At 42.3% G+C, this 22,555-nt stretch overlaps 1 long non-coding RNA gene across 1 annotated transcript in view; it reads left to right on the top strand.

Moving 5' to 3' along the window:
* The window catches only part of LOC122550822 (uncharacterized), a 114,716-nt gene extending 92,576 nt beyond the window's left edge, over positions 1-22,140 (top strand). The window contains exon 5 of the long non-coding RNA XR_015757472.1: positions 22,030-22,140. This is a non-coding gene — a long non-coding RNA (uncharacterized LOC122550822). The remainder of the gene's footprint in view (positions 1-22,029) is intronic.
* The last annotated feature ends 415 nt before the right edge of the window (positions 22,141-22,555 follow it).

Raw genomic sequence — 22,555 nt, 5'->3', positions numbered from 1 at the left:
GAAAAGAGCTGACGTTTCGAGTCTAACTGACCCTTTGACAGATGCTGCACAAGAACATTTGTAAAGAAAATTGGTGAGTGACCCACATAACGAAATATTATAGCTAACAAAAAACTTTTTTTGTTATTAATTCATGGGAGCTGGGTCAGCATTTATTGCTCATCCCTAGTTACCCTTGAGAATGTGCTGATGAACTACCTTTTGAATCGCTGCAGTTTATATGTTGTGTGTCGATCCACAATGCCATGAGGGAGAGAACGCCAGAGATTTGACCCAGTGACTTGGAAGGAATAGCAACATATTTCCAATTGTGGATTGTGAGTGGCTTGAAGGGGAACTTGCAGGTGATGGTGGTGTTTCCAAATACCTGGTGTCCTTGCCGTGAGATAAACACGGTTTTGTGTTTGGATTATGCTGTCTAAGGAGTTGAGAGTTTGGTACTGGAAAAGCACAGCAGGTTAGGCAGCATCCGAGGAGCAGGAGAATTGACGTTTTGGGCATAGATGAAGGTCTTATGCCCGAAACGCCGATTCTCCTTCTCCTCCAATGCTGCCTGACCTGCTGCGCTTGTCCAGTACCATTCTCTCGTCTCTGAACTTCAGCATCTGTAGTCCTCACTTTCTACTACATGATGCTGTGTAAGGAGCTTTGATGAAGTTTTGCAATGCATCTTTAGTTGGCACACATGGGTGCTACTGAGCATCGCTCATGGAAAGGATGTGTGCGTTTGTGGATGGGGTGCCAATCAAGTGGGAAGCTTTCATGCGTATGACAAGGAACTCAGGTATTCCTTCATACAGACCCTGTGCATGCCCGGGGCATCTTGCTACACTGCTCATATATTTCAAACCAATAATCAAGGTAAGCCATGTCGAAACAACTTTAAAACTGTTGAAGAAATTTTCCCTCCTAGCCTTTCAATCACATATTTGAATGGTTGATAATTCTGTACATGGCAGCGATCAGGAACAAGCTGTATCTGGTGTAAATACCACAAACTGATATAAATGGCAAAATGACCTCATGTTTTCCTGATTAAAATATTATAAAGCCCCCACCTGTTTTGGATGGAAGTTTCCACTGGAAACCTGGGTGTGAAACAGACTTGGTGGAGTGCCAGTTGGATTGACCACCCAGCTCTGGACTGCATTATGCCCTATCTTCATGCGTATCTGTAAAAGGGATTCAAATAATTCACATTCAAGCTGACAAATGTTAAAGAGAAATTAATTTAAATTCCACATATCAACCATGTGTTTATCTACTAGCTTACAGGAAAGCCTTTAATAGTCTCCTGAAAACAAGCTTCACTGCAAGCTGCACTCATGACCCAGCTCCATGGGCTATTATTTAAAGTTCCAAGCAATTCTGTTTTCTTTACAAGCCAGATTTTCCTACATTAACTGATTTTGCTCACCCACTATCCATGGTGGAGCTTAGTCTTCTATGAAGCCTTTGATTTCCATGTTTTTCATGGCACACACCAGCTATCATCTCCCAGCTCATGCCTCGCAGAGTTTTACTTGAACTGAAAGTGCCACTAAAGCAGACAGAAATGCATGCATATGTCTGTGCTGGAATGATTATAAACTAAACAATTTCTTTCTGTTCCATGTCCATTATACGTTTCGTTTAGCTTCACACCTCGGAACTATTTTTTGAAACTTCCTTTTATTGTGATTCGACTCCTATCTTTCAACTCGTCAATTACAGTAAAATTACAGTAATTTTTAAAACTCCCCTATTATAATCCAAAAAAAAACTGGGGATGCTGAAGATCTGAAACAAAACAGAAATTGCTGGAGAAATTCAGCAGGTCTGACAGCATCTGTGGAGAGAAAGCAGAGTTAATGTTTCAAGTCAAGTGACATTTCTTCAGAACTGATAGTAGCCAGGAAAAGGTATATACTGAAGTTAAAGGTTGGGAGGACAGGGAGTGAGCAGGTCGGTGCAGATAACCCAAAGGGAGGTAAGGAAAGTTAGACAGACAAAGGAATAGTTGATAGTAAGCCACAGATGGAGTAGAGCTAGTAATGGGGAGCATGTGGGCGGCACGGTGGCACAGTGGTTAGCACTGCTGCCTCACAGCGCCTGAGACCCGGGTTCAATCCCCGCCTCAGGCGACTGACTGTGTGGAGTTTGCACGTTCTCCCCGTGTCTGAGTGGGTTTCCTCCGGGTGCTCCGGTTTCCTCCCACAGTCCAAAGATGTGCAAGTCAGGTAAATTGGCCATGCTAAATTGCCCGTAGTGTTAGGTAAGGGGTAAATGTAGGGGCATGGGTGGGTGGTGGGTCGGTGTGGACTTGTTGGGCCAAAGGCCCTGTTTCCACGCTGTAATGTAATCTAAAAAATCTAATCTAATGAGCAGGAGAAACTGAGTTGGTTGTGCTGAAAGCAGCCCATGTTATGATGGGGCCTGGCTTGTGGATGTGGGTACAGGACACAGAAGGAAGTGTTCAGGCTCAAAATTATTAAGCTCGATATTGAAGGATTCTGAGCAGAAAGTGAGATGCTATTCTTCCAACTTATGCTGAGCTTCATTGGAACACTGTAGCAAGCCTGAGACAGAAACTTTGGCTAGGGAACAAGATGCTATGTTGAAGTGGTAGGCAACTGTTAGTTCAGAGTCATCTTTATTGACAAAAACATAAATGGTCTGCAAAGTGAACACCTAACCTGCATTTCCTCCCTGAATTGTCGAGGTGACCACATTGTGAACAGTCAATACAGTGGAATGGGTTGAGTAAAGTGCAAGTAAATCATTGCTTCACCTGGAAGGTGTACCTGGGGCCTTGGAAAGTGAAGACAGAAGAGGTAAACGGGCAATTGTTGAACCTTCTGTGGCTGCACAGTAAGGTGCCAGGGGGTGTGGGGCAGTATTTGCAATGGAAGAAGAGTAATGGGAAGGGTCCCTGTGGAAGGCTGACAAGGAAGGGAGTATGGAATATGCGTCTGGTTGTGGCATCCTGCTGAAGATGAGACGGTAACTAGTGAGCCTTTGGAAAGTGCACCTCATTATGCATTGCCTAAGTGTTGCCAAAAATACTTTTTGCCAATGATTTGCTCATTTATCTCACATTACTTACCAATTTATTATGATTCTAGTTGGTTCTTGAAGTGATATGCTAAACATTGCATGTTAAATTGAAGCATTTACTTGTTGACAAAATCTAACTATCTATACAGTGCAAGTTTGAATAAAAGAAATTTGGATAAAATACCATGGAACTTTTTGAATGTGCATTTTCAATGATGAAACAAAAACAGGTGTATTCTATGTCCCTATTAATATGTGGGAAATGTGCAGAGATATGATGGTATGCACTTTGGCAGGAAGATTAAAGGAAATGAACATTATTTAAACAAAGAAAGATTACAGAAAACTACAGAACATAAGGATTTGGAAGTTCTCGTCTTATAACCATATAAAGCTAGCTTCCAACTTCAGTGAACAATAGGGAAAGCAAACAAATGTTGGCCTTTATTTCAAAGGCAATGGAATCTAAAAGCAGGGAGGCTTTGCTGAAACTATACATGCAGTAGGCAGATCGCAGCTGGGATTGTGAACAGTTTTGGCTCCCTTATCTAAGGAAAGAGATGCTGTGATTGGAGGCAATCCAGAGAAGGTTCACTCAGCTGATACCAGGTATGGCAGACTGTCTTATGAAGATAGGTTGAATAGATTTGGCATGTACTCATTAGAATTGAGAAGAATGAAAAGCAACCTTATTGAAACATACAAGATTCTCACATGCAAAAACAGAGAGTGCTGGAGAATCACAGCAGGTCTGGCAGCATCTGTAGACAGAAAACAGATAATATTTTGAGGGAGAAGTGGCTACTGCAGATGCTGGAGATCAGAATCAAGATTAGAATGGTGCTGGAAAAGTACAGCAGGTCAGGCAGCATCTGAGGAGCAGGAAATTATAGGAGCAGATAATATTTTGAGTCCAGTGACTTTTCATCGGAAGCTTAGGGCACATAACAGGATAGGTGCCGAAAGGGTGTTTCCCCTTGTGAAAAAGTCTCAGACCAGGGGGCAGAAGGAGGGGTCACATATATAAGACAGAGACTTCTCTCGGAGGGTAGTGAGTCTGTGAAATTCTTTACCACAGAGGGCCATCAAGGTTAGGTTATTCAAGACTAAGATGGGCAGGTTTTTAACAGTAGGGCGAATCAAGGCTAATGGGGCAAAGGCAAGAAAGTACAGTTGAAGATTATCAGATGATCAGATCAGCCATTGAATGGTGAAGCAGACCCGATAGGCTGAATGGCTCAAACCTGCTCCTACCTAGAACATAGAACATAGAAAAATACAGCGCAGTACAGGCCCTTTGGCCCTCGATGTTGCGCCGATCCAAGTCCACCTAACCTACACTAGCCCACTATCCTCCATATGCCTATCCAATGCCCGTTTAAATGCCCATAATGAGGGAGAGTCCACCACTGCTACTGGCAGGGCATTCCACGAACTCACGACTCGCTGAGTAAGAATCTACCCCTAACATTTGTCCTATACCTACCATCCCTTAATTTAAAGCTATGCCCCCTCGTAATAGCTGACTCCATATGTGGAAAAAGGTTCTCATGGTCAACCCTATCTAAACCCCTAATCATCTTGTACACCTCTATCAAGTCACCCCAAACCTTCTTTTCTCCAATGAAAACAGCCCAAGTGCCTCAGCCTTTCCTCATACGATCTTCCTACCATACCAGGCAACATCCTGGTAAACCTCCTCTGCACCCGCTCCAGTGCCTCCACATCCTTCCTATAGTATGGCGACCAAAACTGCACACAATATTCCAGATGCGGCCGCACCAGAGTCTTATACAACTGCAACATGACCTTAGGGCTCCGGAACTCAATTCCTCTACCAATAAAAGCCAGTACGCCATATGCCTTCTTCACCGCACTATTTACCTGGGTGGCAACTTTCAGAGATCCGTGTACATGGACACCAAGATCCCTCTGCTCATCCACACTACAAGTATCCGACCATTAGCCCAGTACCCCGTCTTTTTGTTACTCTTATCAAAGTGAATCACCTCACACTTACCTACATTGAACTTCATTTGCCACCTTCCTGCTCAGCTCTGCAACGTATCTATATCCTGCTGTAACCTGACACATATTTCCTCACTGTCAACAACTCCACCGATTTTTGTATCATCCGCAAACTTGCTCACCCAACCTTCTAGCCTCTCCTCCAGGTCATTTATAAAAATGACAAACTACAATGGTCCCAAAACAGATCCTTGCGGAACACCGCTAGTAACTGCACTCCAAGATGAACCTTTACCATCAACTACTACCCTCTGTCTTCTTCCAGCTAGCCAATTCTTAATCCAAACCTCCAACTCACCCTCAATGCCATACCTCCGTATTTTTTGCAGTAGCCTACCATGGGGAACCTTATCAAACGCCTTACTAAAATCCATATACACCGCATCTACCGCTTTACCCTCATCTACCTCCTTTGTCACCCTCTCAAAGAATTCAAAAAGGTTTGTGAGGCACAACCTGCCCTTCACAAAACCATGCTGACTATCCTTGATCACATTATTCCTATCCAGATGTTCATAAATCCTATCCCTTACAATTCTCTCTAAGACTTTGCCCACAACAGAAGTGAGACTCACCAGCCTATAGTTACTAGGGTTATCCCTACTCCCCTTCTTGAACAAGGGAACCACATTTGCTATCCTCCAGTCTACTGGCACTATTCATGTAGACAACGAGTACATAAAAATCAAGGCCAATGGCTCTGCAATCTCCTCCCTTGCTTCCCAGAGAATCCTAGGATAAATGCCATCAGGCCCAGGGAACTTATCTATTTTCACCCTTTCCAGAATTTCCTACACCTCTTCCCTACATACCTCAAAGCCGTCCATTCTAATTAATTGTGACTCAATATTCACATCGACAACAATGTCCTGTTCCTGAGTGAATACTGACGAAAAGTATTCATTCAGTGTCTCCCCAATCTCTTCAGCCTCCACACGCAACTTCCCACTACTATCCTTGACTGGACCTATTCCTACCCTAGTCATTCTTTTATTGCTGACATACCTATAGAAAGCCTTAGGATTTTCCCTAATCTTACCAACTAAGGACTTTTCATGTCCCCTCCTTGCTGCTCTTAGCTCTCTCTTCAGATCCTTCCTGGCTACCTTATAACTCTCAATCGCCCCAATTGTACCTTCACGCCTCATCTTTACATAGGCCGCCCTCTTCCATTTAACAAGGGATTCCAATTCCTTATTAAACCACGGCTCCCTCACACGACCCTTTCCTCCCTGCCTGACAGGTACATACTTATCAAGGACACTCAATAGTTGCTCCTTGAACAAGCTCCACATATCAATTGTGCCCATGCCTTGAAGCCTACTTTTCCAAGCCACGCATCCTAGGTCGTGCCTCACCGCATCATAATTTCCCTGCCCCCAGCTATAACTCTTAAACTCTTATACTCTTATGGTTCAATTCAAATTAATACATAATAACCTCATTAGATAATTACCTCACTATAGCCTTGGTTAAAACATAGACAAAAGAGCTGATATTCAGAAATGACAGGAGAGTGACAACCCTTGACATCAAGACTGCATTTGACTGAGTGCGAGATCAAGGAACCCGAACAAAACTGGAATCAAAGGATATGGGGTGGGGTGGGGGAACTCTCTACTGGATGGACTCATGGCAAATAGAAAATCTTTATGGTTACTGAGGTCAGTCATCTCAGGCCCAGGACATCTCTGCAGTACTTCTTCAGGCTACTGTCCTAGGCCCAACTGTCTTCAGCTGTTTCATAAGGTCAGAAATGGGGATGTTTGTCGATGATTGCATGATGTCCAGCACCATTTGCTACTTCTCAGATATGGAAGCAGTCTAAGTTCAAATGCAACAAGATCTGGACAATATCCAGGCTTGGGCTGACAGATGACAAGTAACATTCAGGGAGAAAGTGAGGACTGCAGATGCTGGAGATCAGAGTCAAAAGTGTGGTTCTGGAAAAGCACAGCCGGTCAGGCAGCATCAGAGGAGCAGGAAACTCAATGTTTTGAGCATAAGCTCTTCGTCAAGAATGTCAAAATGTCAACTCTCCTGGTCCTCGGATACTGCCTGACCAAATGTGCTTTTCCAGCACCACACTTTTAAACAAATAACATTCATGCCACACAAGTGCCAGGCAATGACCATCTCTAATAAGACTATCTGCACATGCAGATAAGGTGGTAATGAAGGCATTTGGCCTGCTTGCATTTATTGGTCAGGGCATTGAGTACAAAAGTCAGAAAGTAATGTTGCAGCTTTATTAAACTTTGGTGAGGAGACACTTAGAATATTATGTTCAATTCTGGTTGCCACATTACAGGAAGGATGTGGAGGCTTCGGAGAAAGTGCAGTAGAGGTTTACCAGAATGCTGCCTGGATTAGAGGGTATGAGCTATAAGGAGAGGCTGGACAAACTAGGGTTATTTTCTCTTGAGTGTCAGAGGCTGAGGAGAGATCTGATAAAAGTTTATAAAATTATGAGAGACGTAGATAGAGTTGACAGTCAGAATCTTTTTACCGGAGCTGAAATGTCTAATATTAGAGTGCATGCATTTAAGGTGAGAGGGAGAAAGTTCAAAGGAGGTATGAGGGGCAAGTTTTTTACACAGAGAATGGTTGGTGCCTGGAATGCACTGTCAGGGGTAGTGTTAGACGCAGTGGCTCAGTGGTTAGCACTGCTGCCTCACAGCGCTAGGGACCTGGGTTTAATTCCAGCCTCGGGCAACTATTTGTGTGGAGTTTGCACGTTTTCCCTGTGTCTGCGTGGATTTCCTCCGGGTGCTCCCACAATCCAAAGATGTGCAATTTAGGTGAATTGGCCATGCTAAATTACCCATAGTGTTCACAGATATGTAGGTTAGGTGCACTAGTCAGAGGTAAATGTAGGATAATAGGGTAGAGTCTGCGAGGGTTACTCTTCAGAGGGCCGGTGTGAACTTCTTGAGCCAAGGGGCCTGTTTCCACACTGTAGGGATTCTATGACAGGGCCATTTAAGGGGCTTTTAGATAAGCACTTGAATAAGCGAGGGATATAGATCATGGACAGGCAGAAGGGATGAGTTTAATTTGGCATCATGTCTGGCGCAACATCATGGGCTGAAAGGCGACTTGTGCTGTAGTCAACTGTTCCATGTTTGATGTTCTATCTAAACACCAGCCGTTGATGGTCACGGGTGTTCCCATCACTAAACCCGCACTATCAACATCCTTGGGATTACCATTCAGCTGAAACTCAATTGGACTTGCCACATAAACACAATGATTATAAAAGCAGGTCAGGGACTAGGAATGTTGCGGCGAGTAACTCCACTCCTGATTCCCAAAAGTCTATCCACCATCTACAAAGCGTAAATCAGGAGTGTGATGGAACACTTCCTATTTGTACAGAAGGGTGCAGCATCGACAACACACTCAAAGCTTGAAAGCATCCATGACAAAACAGTCTGCTTAATTGACACCACATTCATAAACGTCCACCGGCCCCACAACTGATGCTCTACAGCAACAGTGTGTTAGATGTATTACAGAAATTCACCAAAAATCCTTAGACAGCACCTTCCAATCCCACAACCACGTCCATTGAGAAAGACAAGGGCAGCAGATACATGAGAATATCACCACCTGTAAGTTCCCCTCCAAGCCACTAACTATCCTGACTTGGAATTATATCAGTGTTCCTTCACTGTTGCTGGGGCAACATCCTGGGATTCTCTCCCTGACAGCATTGTGAATCAAGTTATAACATGTGAACTGCAGTGGTTCATGAAGGCAGCTCACCACCACCTTCTCAAGGGCAACTAGAGATGCCCTTCATTCCTGAAGAAGGGCCTGTGCCCGAAACGTCGAATCTCCTGTTCCCTGGATGCTGCCTGACCTGCTGTGCTGTTCCAGCAATAAAGTTTCAACTAGAGATGGGCAATAAATGCTGGCCAGCCAGCAACACCCACCTCCCACAGGTAAATAACAAAAAATAAAGTTGAATTAGGTGGAGTTAACATTAGATCTGAAATTGTGTGCTTTATTCGGAAATTACTTAGCTTGTCAAATATGTAAATAGGACATTATGTTCATTTTTTTTCTGAAAGAGTCTGATCCTCCTAAAATATTTATTTAAGGCTGATTACACTGTGCATTAATGTGTATTCCTCTCTCAATCTCATTGTAAGTAAGGAACATATATGCTATCCAGGATGGTGGAAAAAAACTAATAAATTTATATAGCACCTTTCAAGCCTACAGGGTATCACAAAGCACCATGCGACTCATAAACTATTTATAAATTGTGTCACTATCACAGTGGAAATTGACTATCAATGTTCAACTTGCATCATTTGACTTTATTACCTGAGACTTTCATGACATAAATTGGTTTTAAAAAAATACAAGAAGATGCAAGGCAGGCTGCCACACAGCCTGGAGTCCTTCTCTCCCTCTGGAGGTCAAATACCAATCAACTTAGACATTCCAAGTTATTTACCTAACAATACAGCAAGCTCAGATTTCAGTCATGTGATAAAGGATCTGCATTTCAATTGTTGATGGTCCATCTTGGCAGGCTAATTGAAAGGGAATTGAGCTCAGAATGTAACTTTAGCTTCCCCACTGTAGGGGGTGCCCTTGTGGTATTATCACCGGACTATACATCCGGGAGGCAAAAGTGAGGACTGCAGATGCTGAAAATCAGAGTTTAGGTTAGAGTGGTGCTGGAAAAGCACAGCAGTTCAGGCAGCATCCGAGGAGCAGGAGAATTGACGTTTTGGGCAAAAGCCCTTCATCAGGAATGGATTCCTGGTGAAGGGCTTTTGCCCGAAACATCGATTTTCCTGCTCCTCGGATGCTGCTTGACCTGCTGTGCTTTTTCAGCACCACTCTAATCTATATATCCAGAAGCCCTGTGCACCTGGGTTTGAATCCTGCCATGGTAGGTGGTGGAATTTGAATCCAATGAAAGTCTGGAATTAAGAGTTTAATGATGACCATGAAACTGTTGTTGACTGTTTCCCATCTGATTCATTAATCCCCTTTAGGGAAGGAAATCTATGGTTCTTACCTGATCTATCATACGTATCACTCCGGGCTCCCAGCAACATGGTTGAGTCTTAACTGCCCACTGGGTAATGAATGCTGGCCTGGCTTGTGAAGCCCACATCTGTGAAAGAAAATTTTGCAATAACAATGTTTTCACTTACAGAGCTGGAGGCAAACGGTTCATCTCCTAGACCTTTCTGGCAGCTTTAGATCTCAAATGTTTTCACAATACAGGTGTTTCAGAACCTTCTGGAAATATGGTAATGTGATCAACCTCAACTATCCTTTGAGTCCAGCAAGTCCTTTCTTCCCCACATTTTTAAAAGAAACAGAGAGAATATAGGATTTTCACTCCATTCTGTGAAGCCAAGGCAGACTGAATAGCATTTGAGACACATCACAGAATCCCCATAATGCGGAAGCAGACTATTTGGCACCATCAAATCCACATCAGCCCTCCAATTCAGACCAACTCCCCTACCTTATCCCACAGCTATATCTGCCTAACCTGCCCACCTCTGGACACTCTGGGTAATTTAGCATGGCTAATCCACCTAACCTGCCCACCTCTGGACACTCTGGGCAACTTAGCTTGGCCAATCCACCTAACCTGCCCACGTCTGGACATGCTGGGTAATTTAGCATGGCCAGTCCACCTAACCTGCCCAACTCTGGACACTCTGGGCAACTTAGCATGGCAAATCCACCTAACCTGTCCACTTCTGGACACTCTGGGTAATTTAGCATGGCCATTCCACCTAACCTGCACTGCTTTGGACAGTGGAGGAAGCCAAAGTACTCAGCGGAAACCTACACAGACACAAGGAGAGCAAGTAAATTCCACACAGTCACCCAAAGCTGAAATTGAACCCAGGCCAGTGCTGTGAGGCAGCAGTACTGACCACTGAGCCAATGTGCCACCCCACAGAGGTGTACAATGCTTTACGGATAGATTTTCGTTATTAAACATAAAGAAAGGGAAAAACACAAAACTCAACAGATATGTTTAGATATGGGATTACTAAAATAGTGTGCCTTATTTCACCACAGATTTACTTGCTGGCTACAGCTATTTTATTTCTCAACCAAAGAAAAAATGGGGGAAACATTATACCATATTTCTTTCTTGCAGAACAGTTTTTAATTCAAAGTGTGTCATTTGAAAATGTAGCTTTTCCTTCTTTGAAAATTATTTGTTTTTGCAACTATTGCATGGATATAATATCATGAGACTGGAACTGGTGTTACTTTCCAAGTTTGCATGATAGAGAGTATGCCAAATGAAATACAATCAGTGACCTGCAGATGACCCTGGAAGCAGTGTGTACACTGGTGTTCAGTGCGAATGCTGAGGGAAGGAGATTAGAGAATTATTATTCTAAGAACCAGTTAGGCCTAACTACTGTTGGCTCATTTCAATTGAGCTGGATTCCTTGCAGCTTTTTAGATTTACAGAGTCAGGATACAACTGGATTTGGGGCAGGGTTGAGGCTGTACATGTTTGCATATATGCCAGCCTGGAAAACTGGCAAAAAACCAGGCGAGAGCTTATTAAAAATTGACACAAGTCCACCCTCCCAGCTCCACACCCACTCCTATCCCACTATACCCATTCCAGCCTCCACAGCCTAATTAATGACCTTGACTGTGACATATAAACACTTCATAATTTATGCTATTCAGTCCTGGGGCCCCAGTTATTTACAATCTATATTATTACTTGGATGCCTGGATAGAAATAACGGTACCCAAACTTGCAGATAACAATGAAATAGGTGGGAAATGGATATGGATAGCTTAGATGAATGAGCTAGTGTTTGGATATTAACATGGATAATTGTGTGGTTATCCACTCAGTTGGAGGAATAGAAAAGGAACTTATTATCCAAATGGTTAGAAACTTCAGAGTGCTTTGGTGCAGAGGGATCTGGGTGTTCCCATGCATGAATTGTGGAAAAGTGGTATCCAAGTAGAGCAGGTAATTAGGGAGGCAAATAGAAATTTGGCATTTATTGCTAAAGGAATACAGTGTAAAAGTAGGAAATGTTGTTGCAACTGTGAGACCACACCTAGAGTATTGTGGAGAATATTGGTTCCCTTAGTTGAGGAGAGATGAAAATGTAGAGACAGTTCAGAGGAGGTTCACTAGGTTGATTCCAGAAATGAGGAGTTTGTCTTATGAAGAGAGATTGAGCAGTTAAGGCCTAAACACTCTGGAGTTTGGAAGTATAAGAGGAGATACAGTTGAAATTATAATTTAAGATGCTATAGGGGCTTGACAAAGTAGACATAGAAAGGATGTTTCCTCACCTAGGGCAATCGAGTACGAGAAGTCTTAGTTTTAAGGTAAGTGATTGCAGATTAAACACTGAGATAAGGAGAAATTATTTCTCTCAAAAGGTTGCGAATCTGTGGAATTCACTAACCAGAGCATGGAGGATGCTGGGACACTGAGTAAATTTAAGGAGGAGAGAGACTGATTTTTTATTAATAATGGGTTAGAGGGTTATGGGGAGAGGGCCGGAAAGTAGAGTTGAGGCCAATATTGACTATATCAAATGGTAGAGCAGGTGTGAGGGACTGAATTGCTTACTCCTGCTTCTAGTTCCTATGCTCTCAGTGGCATTTCCAACATTTCTTCAGCTATATTAAAGTGGCACGAACAATTGTTTTTGTTATTCAGGTGATGGCCAATCACTATTATTGCGAGCCTTTTAATCCAGACACTCTGGTAATGTTCTGGGGACCAGGGTTCAAATCCTACCGGTCAGATGGTGAAATTTGAATTCAATAAAAATCTGGAATTAGGAGTCAAATGATGACAACGAAACCATTGTAGTCAGGTAAAACCTATCTGGCTCATTAATGTCTTTAAGGAAGGAAACTGTTGTCCTTATCTGGTTTGAGTTACACATGACTCTTGACCCACAGCAATGTGATTGACACTTAACTGTTCTCTGGGTAATTAGGGATGGGTAATAAATGCTGGCCTAGCCAGTAATGCCTACATCCTGCGAATGAATGAAAAAATCTCATGCGGACATCAAACAAATCCAACAAGTTACATTCTTACATCCAAGCCCCTCTCCCTTTCCTTACCGTTACTGAAACGGTGTGTATTCTGCTTTCCAGATAGAAATCACAGAGACATCACAAATCATCTGACAATGTCCATTTTAATAGTTTCTCACCTCCAACAAACCTTCCACTTCTCATTGATTCTTTCCCAAACCACACAGAAGAACCCATTACTGTTTATGGTCAGAAAGGGTTAATATTTGGTTGAGTTCAATAAGTACTGAAGTGGTTTCTTAGGTCAAATACCACTGTTAGTGTGATATTGTGTGAGTGCTGCGCCTATATATTAGCTCATGTAACACGTATACCACAAAGACTGGGTTCTTGGTGGTACAGATGTCTTGAAGTTTATTAGCAACACTAATTGGTTACATTGCTATAGTACTATAGACTTGTACTTAGACTGGGTTCTATGCTCACTGATATTGCTGTACATACATAACAGGCTGACTGGACAAATTACACTAATTCCGTTGCATTGAGAGTCATCCTGAATGCAAGGTTGTTGCCTTTATAGCAGAACATCATGATGCCATCTGGTGTCTTGATGCAATGATTTGTAGTGTATTAGGGATTCTTTACACTTGAAAATAACTTGTTAACCCTTACCATCATCATCACTGTATAGGCAAAAGGAACAAATCTTTCCAGATATTTTTCAATGCTGTTCAGCTGTCCAAGAATAATATCTGTTTGCAACTAAAACCACAGAATGATAGAAGAAGGATAGGCCAGTCAACCAAACACCTTCAATGTGTGGTTCCTAGCTAGTAAGTCTGCTGGGAGAAACAAATCTTCTCTGTCCACTTTATCCAAACTCCTCATTATTTTGTATACATCAATCATGTCACCCAGCAGTCTCCTCTGATTGAAGGAAAATAACCTGAGACGATCCAGACTTTCTACATCATTGAAATTTTGATGCCCTGTTAACATTCTTGTAAAGGTTTTCTGCACAATTATGATCTTTGCGTAATGTGGCAGCCAGCATTGAATGCCAAACTCCAGTGGTGGCAGAGCCACTCTCTTATGTAGTTTCTGATTTGCTCATGGGATGTGGAGGGTTGCTGCCCAGGGCAAATTGTATTGCTCAGCGGACAGTTAAAAGTGAATCAGATTGCTATGTGTCTGTAGTCACACGTAGACCAAAACCAGAAAAAAATGGTAATTTCCCTTCCAAAAGAACTTTGAGACCAAATGGGCTTTTACAACAATGGGCAATCATTACATGGTTGCCATGAGGCTAGATTTTTATGTTGCTTTTTTTGTATTGAATTCCAATTTCACCATCTGTCATGGTAGGAACCAGACCTATGTTCCCACAACTCAAGGATTTTGTCCTACATTACTAGTCCAGTGACATTATCCCTGCACCACTGCCTCCCCTATTACTACATCCTTGCTTTTGCATTCACTATCTCATCAAATGAAGGCTAGGTTAGGTACTCAAACAATATCAATAGTCGAGGCTAGGCTGGGTCTTCAAGACCAATCAAGCCAGATCTTGCCTGCTAGTTGTTAGCTTTGCCCTTGTTTTACAGGATTTGACTTTTACAAAGCAATTCCTTGATTCAAAATAGGAGTTTTGTTTTAAAATCCAGTGACTTTGCCTGAACTGCAGTGTGTTAGCAGCTATTGCTGGCTGAATTCCTGATTAAGTTAATGGTGCCAATAGCGTCTTTTTGAAGGAGGAGATTGAGCATAAAAGTAAGGATGTTATGCTTCAGTTATCCAGAGAATTGTGAGATCACAATTTAAACACTGTGTACAGTTTTAGTCTCCTTAGTTAAAGACAAATATAAATGCATTAAAGGTGATTCAGAGGAAGTGTACTAGATTGATATCTGGAATGAGTGGGTTGTTACCACGTAGTAGCCTAACACAAAGAGGTCAGGAATCTAAACAAGATGTAGTTTAATGCATGATAGCAACTATGCACAAATTGCATTCATGTGATGGGCCTATGAGGATGTCCAAAATGGTATATCTTAGTCTTTCAAGATCGTTAGTTGTTCTTCCAACAAACCTGTATCATCATCATAATGGGAACTGCTTAAGATATTTATCAGGATTAACACTTTCAGACCTCATACAGCAGCTGCACTGCTGGATATTTGAAATAAAGATAGAAATGCTGAAAAATCCAACAATCAAGTAATGTCTATGAAGAGGGGAAGTAACAGTTAATGCTTCAGTTATTATGAGGTTTACTACAACTTACAAATTCTAGGCATTTTTAATCATTCTGCTCTGATATACCATGATAAACCATTGGAGCAGGAAGGACCTTGAACCCAGGACTTCAGAGATAAGGACACCACCACTACACCACAAAGGCCCAATTGCAAATTCTATAATTAATGTTTTCCTCTTAGAATAGCTTGTCAAAGAAAGACTAGTTTTTTCAAATACATTCCTCAGTTGCAAAACCAACTACAGATGGGAGTTGGAAGACCTGGAAAACCTAGCTCTCAATGCTGGTAAAACCAAGGAACTCCTTATTGACTTTCGGCAGGATGTTACTTATGCCCCTCTACACATTTACAGCACAGAAGTGGAACGAGTGGAGAGTATCAAGCTTCTGGGAGTGGTCATTCACAACAAGCTTTCTTGGACTCTTCATGTGGATGCACTGGTTACAAAGGCCCAACAACGTCTCTTCTTCCTCGGGCAGCTGAGGAAATTTGGCATGACGGCGAATATCCTTGCCAACCTTTATAGGTGCGCCATCGAGAGCATTCTGTCTGAATGTATCACTACCTGGTATGGAACTGTACCATTCAAGATGGGAGATGATTACAGGGAGTAGTGAACTCAGCCTGGATAATCATAAAGGCCAATCTCCCATCTATAGAATCCATCTACCAGGCCCACTGTCAAGGAAAGGCTGCCATCATTCTTAAAGATCCATCACACCCTGGCGATGTTTTTCAACCTCTACCATTGGGGAGAAGGTGCAGAAGCCTGAACACATGCATCAGCCGGTTTCGAAACAGTTTCTACCCTACTGTTGTTAGAATATTGAATGGACTCACAAACTCTTAACATTTGCCTGTACCTGTGTTTTTGTTTTTTGCCACTGTTTACCTAATATTTGCTATCTAAGCTATTTAACTATGTGATCTGCCTGATCGCAAGACAAAGCTTTTCACTGTGCCTCAGTACACGTGACAATAAATTCAATTCAATTCAATTCAATTCAAAACACTTATTTTTATTAATTAAGCCATCAATTTCAATTGAATATTAAAAGAATCCTTTTAAATAAACTTCCATATATAAATGCTGTCTATTATCACGCTCAATTTTCATTTTCATTTACAGAGAAAATCTGTGCTTCCTTCAGTAACTCCATGAATAATGTAAGTTGTTTTATTGCAGCTATACCTTGTATTTTAGATTGGGCACCATTACAAATTTCTGGTCGTAATGTATTTGAAGGTTTGCAAATTGACCATGAGGAGGTAAAAGTTTGTTACAGGATGAAATAAAGCATACACTGTTTTCTTTTTAAACATCTGACAGCATCATTTTCACTGTGGTCAATTTGTCCAAGAGGGCAAGATGATCTGTATCATCTTCCTTTCCCTTAAATCCACATTGTATGAAAAATAATTGCAGTATGGACTTCCCAAAGATCTTAGTGCTGTGGAGTTCCTAACTTTTCCCTGTTTTAATTCCTTTTCGCTGACATCCAACTGGTTTTGAAAGTTCAATATTACATTTGGATGAGATGTTAAATCAAAGTCCCAGCTACTCTCTCTGTGGCAGATGAAAAAGACCACATGCCACAAATTTGAAAAATGACAGAAGTGTTCTCTCCATTTCCCAGCCAAACATTTATCCATTAGCCCACATCACTAAGAATTGCATGATCTGGCAACGATCACATTACTGCCGAGGGAACTTGACTGTGTGCAAATTGGCTATCTCATGAGCTACTTTAAAACAATGACACTTCAAAGCAAGTGCCTCACCTTGTAAGAGATGCTTGTAGCTGGTACATGGAGAAAGGCTGCTGGACAGCTTGACCTTTTCCAGCCTGATCTGATTAGCTGCTGTCTTGGCTGCTGCATCTGCTTCCAGGTTCACTGCTCCTTATTAAAGACTGCCCTCATCTCAAAGAGGGAACACACTTTTCTTTGCTAAAGAGATTTCTATTCTTTCTCAGATTGCTGTGGATTGCATTGTTGGTGTTTTCTGCACTTCAGGCAGCAGTCTATAATACTGGCACCTTGTTGTGAGAGATGCCCATTGTTGGACCTTGACTGTAACAGGCCTTTCTTTGGATAGACTTGCCACCACTAACCCTTCTCGTAACACTAGTCTATGAAGTTTACTAGTATTAATGTTGAAAGATTCACCACTAATAAGTCTTAAATAGAAGAGGCACATGCTTGAGTATAGGGAAGAAGTCTATAATAGTAACATAACAAGTTACATTAACGTAAGACTGGCTAACTACATTAACATTAGGTAAGAGACTTTGTTGTCTCCTAAGAGATAGTAACAAGGTCAATACTTCATGACTGTAGCCTGCAGAATGTAGAATTAACAACTGAACAAATACATAGAACCAACAGTCCCCAAGGGAACCTCACCCACTTTCAAAAGATCCCTTATTCTCAACACCAATGTAACCTGAAATCATATCTATAGATGTATGTCAGATCTCCAAATCTCTTGTTCTCCAAAAGAATTCACTGGAAAGCGACCTGTCCTCGCTTGATCTAACTTACAGACACCAGGGAACTGAAAATCGGATTTCTGTGGAAGTAGCTAATCATGTAAGTAGCCGGAACTAGGAGAATGATGACTGCCATCCAAATCTCAGCCTGGGAAACTTAGAGATGCCAGGTTTGTGGTGGGGCTTGGATTCCAAACTTTTTCAGGCAATTCCACTACAGCAAAGATGCACTTCATCACACTGAAAAACTAGGCCCTAATTCACAAACTGTGATATCAATAGCTTTAAAGCATGGCATCAGGCCTGACTTTGATTTTGTGCCATAGTGTAAATTGTATAATAGTGAAGAGATGACAAGCATTCCATTTTGACTTATTTTTATTTCCAATGATCACTGGGGATAACAATCAATATAAAACAGGTTGCTAACTCACTATCATTCTTATTAAATTCTCACACAAATTCAAAATCTACCCGACCTTGTCATACACTGTATCACAACAAACTGTCCAAATAATTTGACCAACAAAATTCTGTGATGGTAATCACAACAGGATGGTATCAAATCTAGGCCTGTGGCAGGGTGAAACATGGTCTCTGGGCCCAATTAATTATGGGAGAGTCTACATGTCAGTCTCCCAGTGGCAGAAAATCTCCTACATTTAAACCAGAGATGGAAAACATTCCATGAGGAACACTTCAGTCCTTATGAAGGGTTTTTGCCCGAAAGTTTGATTTTCCTGCTTCTAGGATGCTGCCTGACCAGCTGTGCTTTTCCAGCACCATTCTAATCTAGACTCTGATTTCCAGCATCTGCAGTCCTCACTTTTGCCATGAGGAACACTTGCCTGCTCATGGTGGGATGTCCTAAGTGAGCCAATTCATACCAATTATCCCGCAGTCGACTGGAATTTAATATTGTGGTATCCAGGACCCTCCTGAGCCAGAGTTCTTGTTTACGGGCACTCTGTCCAATCAGGGGCCTGGCTTTGGGATTGAAGGGACAGCTGCCCTTGCCTCCGTATCCCGCCCTGTGACCTGTATCTCTTGACCTCCATCCCACTCTCATTCACTCATCTGATTCAAGGGATCCAGTGATGATGCCTGGTGAAGTCCAGGCAGTACCAACACTGACAGCCACTAATCCTGGTGGTACTGCTAGCAAAGGAAAGCTGCCTGTCTTTGATCGGCAGGCTGGGATTTCCATTGGCCGTTCCTAAATTACAATTAAGATCTGACTCTGGTTTAAGTGCCAGACAGGCATATAAATCTGGTGGGCCTCCCCCATGGAATAATGTAAGTTTCTCACTAATTCTCCAACCATGGGCTGGGCCCACATGGAGAACATTAAATTCTTTGGGAACTGTGGAGGAGTTAGAGGTGAGTGTTGATCTTGAGACATTAGGCCATTTTAGGTTAGAGCATTGGCACCTGTATTATACAATCGGGAAGTACACACCTGTTGTTTTTAATTCTATGAATATAACAATGCGAGATGTTTTGTGGCCACTTTTTGGGCAATGCTGTTAAGAACTATTAGTTAGGTTCCTTGAGGCCAGGTTCAGACCCAGCTTGCAGAATATTAGCTACACTTTCTCATGCCTAAATGTTGATTAATGGTCCTAAATTTGATCCAAGTTCCTCTGTGCCTAATACAATAGCAATATGACTGACTCAGAGAAACATATTCCTTGTTCAGTTCCATCCCATTTTAATATGGCATCAATTAGATTTGTGGTGCTAATGAGACTCCTGAGGGGTTCCTTCAGTTTCAATTTCTGCTGCCTGTCTTGAGGCTCAAAATGGACAGTCAAATTTCTCTTTAAGTGATCTGTGATATTTCAAATAAAATTTGCCTTTGGCAGCTCACGCTCTGGAATTTTACTTTCTACATGTTCTATGCAAATATACCGAAAGCCAAGTGCCTGATGTGTAATTATTTGGCACCATTAAGACATCATTTCCTCCACTGCTGTTACCTGGGTTACATGTGTTTTTATTTTGTACATTATAGCCCAGCCACTTATTTTTCTTTTCTTTTGTAGATGGCACTGAGGTTAGTTATTACTGAAAATTTGCCTCATGTTTTTTTCTCATGTCATCAACTAGGAATTTCACTCAGTGCAACCAGCTGTAGAGTTCCACTATTCGGGAATAATGGTCATCCTTCAGTACTAAAATGTTGATTTGAACACTGATTGGAATTTGACAGAACGCTAACTAACTGAATTCAGGGCTCAGCCTCTGCCACAGAGTACAGGATCAGGATGTTTTAAATCCCAAACGTTATGAAAATGATACAGATTCGGTTTCACCGACACAAGAGAAAAACGTAGCTATTCTGTCAGCACCACTTCTGGTAGTTAATCCAGAGACCTAGAGCACATTGACTGTAGCGGTTCAAGAAGGCAGCTCATCACCACCTTCTCAAGGGCAATTAGGGATGGGCAATAAATGCCAGCCTAGCCAGTGACTCCCCATTAGTGAATTTTTTTAAAAACGGAGCCATGACACAATTCTTAATGCAAGTTTTCATTACCCTTCAGCACCATTTCACCTAAGGAACAGTGACACAAGACTGAAATAGCCTGAGTTGTAGACAAGTCCCCAGTTCCTCTGAGGTTTCCCAGAAAAAACGGGTGAGTGTTCACAATAAGCATTCTGACTGCAAGAAGTTAGTGTTTGGATAGAGATTTTCTTTTCAGCCAGTTGGAACTTGGTCTCTAAACCCTGTTCATCAGGGGTATTAAGAGATTGCTGAAATTACCTGCTTCAGGACCTCAGGGCAGCGCTGGAAGAACTTCAAGCACCTTAAAAGAGAAGCTAGGATATGCACAGCTCCAAGTCTTTACCTCTCTCAACAACATGAGGCAGATTTCCCTTCCATTTCCTCCTCTCCCTCACAGCCTTCACCACCTGGCACAAGTTGTTTCTGACCAGTGCAGAAACGCTGGGCAGAAGAGTCTTTTTCTGTGCTGTGAACCTCAATGACTCTATAACACACCTGACCACCTCTCTGTTTTATGGCCTTATCCTCCTCAATCTCTTCAGCTCATTCAGTACTCTCATTCTCTTCTCAATTGGTAGCTGTGTGCAGAATTGCTGATGTGTTTTACACTTTACATTCTTCGCTAGAGAGAAGAAGGTTAAGAGGTGACTTAATTGAGACATATAAGATAATCAGAAGGTTAGATAGAGTGGACAGAGAGAGCCCTTTTCCTCGGATGGTGATGGCTAGTGCGAGAAGATATATCTTTAAATTGAGGGGTGATAGAAATAGGACAGATGTCAGAGGTAGTTTCTTTAATCAGAGAGTAGTAGGGAATGGAATGCCCTGCCTGCAACAGTAGTAGACTCGCCAACTTTAAGGGCATTTAAGTGGTTTCATAATGGATAAACATATGGAAGAAAATGGAATAGTGTAGGATAGATGGACTTCAGATTGGTTCCATAGGTCGGCACAACATCGAGGGCTGAAGGGCCTGTACTGCGCTGTAATGTTCTAGGTGCATTCCATTCTCTCTTGTTTGTATTTAGTTTTACTCCCCGTTGCTCCTGCATGACAAACACAAATCCCATATCTGTGATATTTTACCATCCTTCGTTGCTGGACAAGGCAACACCCAATGCGAGGGAGGTGCAACCAAATTTATAAAACTCTCCAACCTGCCAGACTGGAAATCAGAGGTGGAAATGTGTTGCTGGAAAAGCGCAGCAGGTCAGGCAGCATCTAGGGAACAGGAGAATCGACGTTTCGGGCATTAGCCCTTCTTCAGGAAAAAATTCTGCACACAGCTACCAATTGAGAAGAGAATGAGAGTACTGAATGAGCTGAAGAGATTAAGGAGGATAAGGCCATAAAACAGAGAGGTGGTCAGGTGTGTTATAGAGTCATTGAGGTTCACAGCACAGAAAAAGACTCTTCTGCCCAGCGTTTCTGCACTGGTCAGAAACAACTTGTGCCAGGTGGTGAAGGCTGTGAGGGAGAGGAGGAAATGGAAGGGAAATCTGCCTCATGGAAATCAGAGGTCCCTGCTGGCATTGTTAGAATAGTGTGTTGGCTTCTTTAAAGAAGGTCTCTGATCCTTGCGTGAGCCTCACTACTTCAGCTGCATTGAGATATCTGGTGACTGCTAGTGACCAGCCTCTAAGTCTCATCCTTTTCTCTTTTCCCTTCTCAGCAGCTCCACAGATGAAGATATCTCCGTGGTGGAGTATTTTCCTCAGCAGCGGTTGCACTTTGCTGGATCATTTGCCACCTCCATCCACCTCCCCACACCCCCCAAAACCGGAATCCAAACTGGGATTTTCAGGCTGCAGACGGGGTGAGAAGAATAATGAATGGGTGAACTGAAATGAGCACATTGTGGCAGATCAGACTCTTGCTGCTGAGATGAACGGCAGTGATGAAGTTCTCCCCATTCAGGCAGGGGTGGGATGACAGTAGGGGGTCACGAAACCTTTCTGCATGCATTTATATCTGATTTTAAACCACAACTCACCGGAATTACCTTCACCTTCCTGATTAACTTCTACACCATCGAGAAACTCCACAGCAGCAGGTATCATCCTGGCATTTTCCACTTTTTCACCTATCTCATAGTGACCTTATAATGACACGGATTTCAATGTTGTCTACGGTCACTTGCACCATCATTTCTTCAAATGCAGTCAACCACAGTGAAGCCTGGACACAAATCACAGGCC

This window comes from Chiloscyllium plagiosum, unplaced genomic scaffold (assembly GCF_037043375.1).
Source record: "Chiloscyllium plagiosum isolate Xiang-an unplaced genomic scaffold, Cpla_swu_hap1 HiC_scaffold_6, whole genome shotgun sequence".
NCBI classification, from domain to species: domain Eukaryota; kingdom Metazoa; phylum Chordata; class Chondrichthyes; order Orectolobiformes; family Hemiscylliidae; genus Chiloscyllium; species Chiloscyllium plagiosum.
The sequence above is the reverse complement of the archived record's forward strand: the minus strand, read 5'-3'. Positions and strand labels throughout refer to the sequence as shown.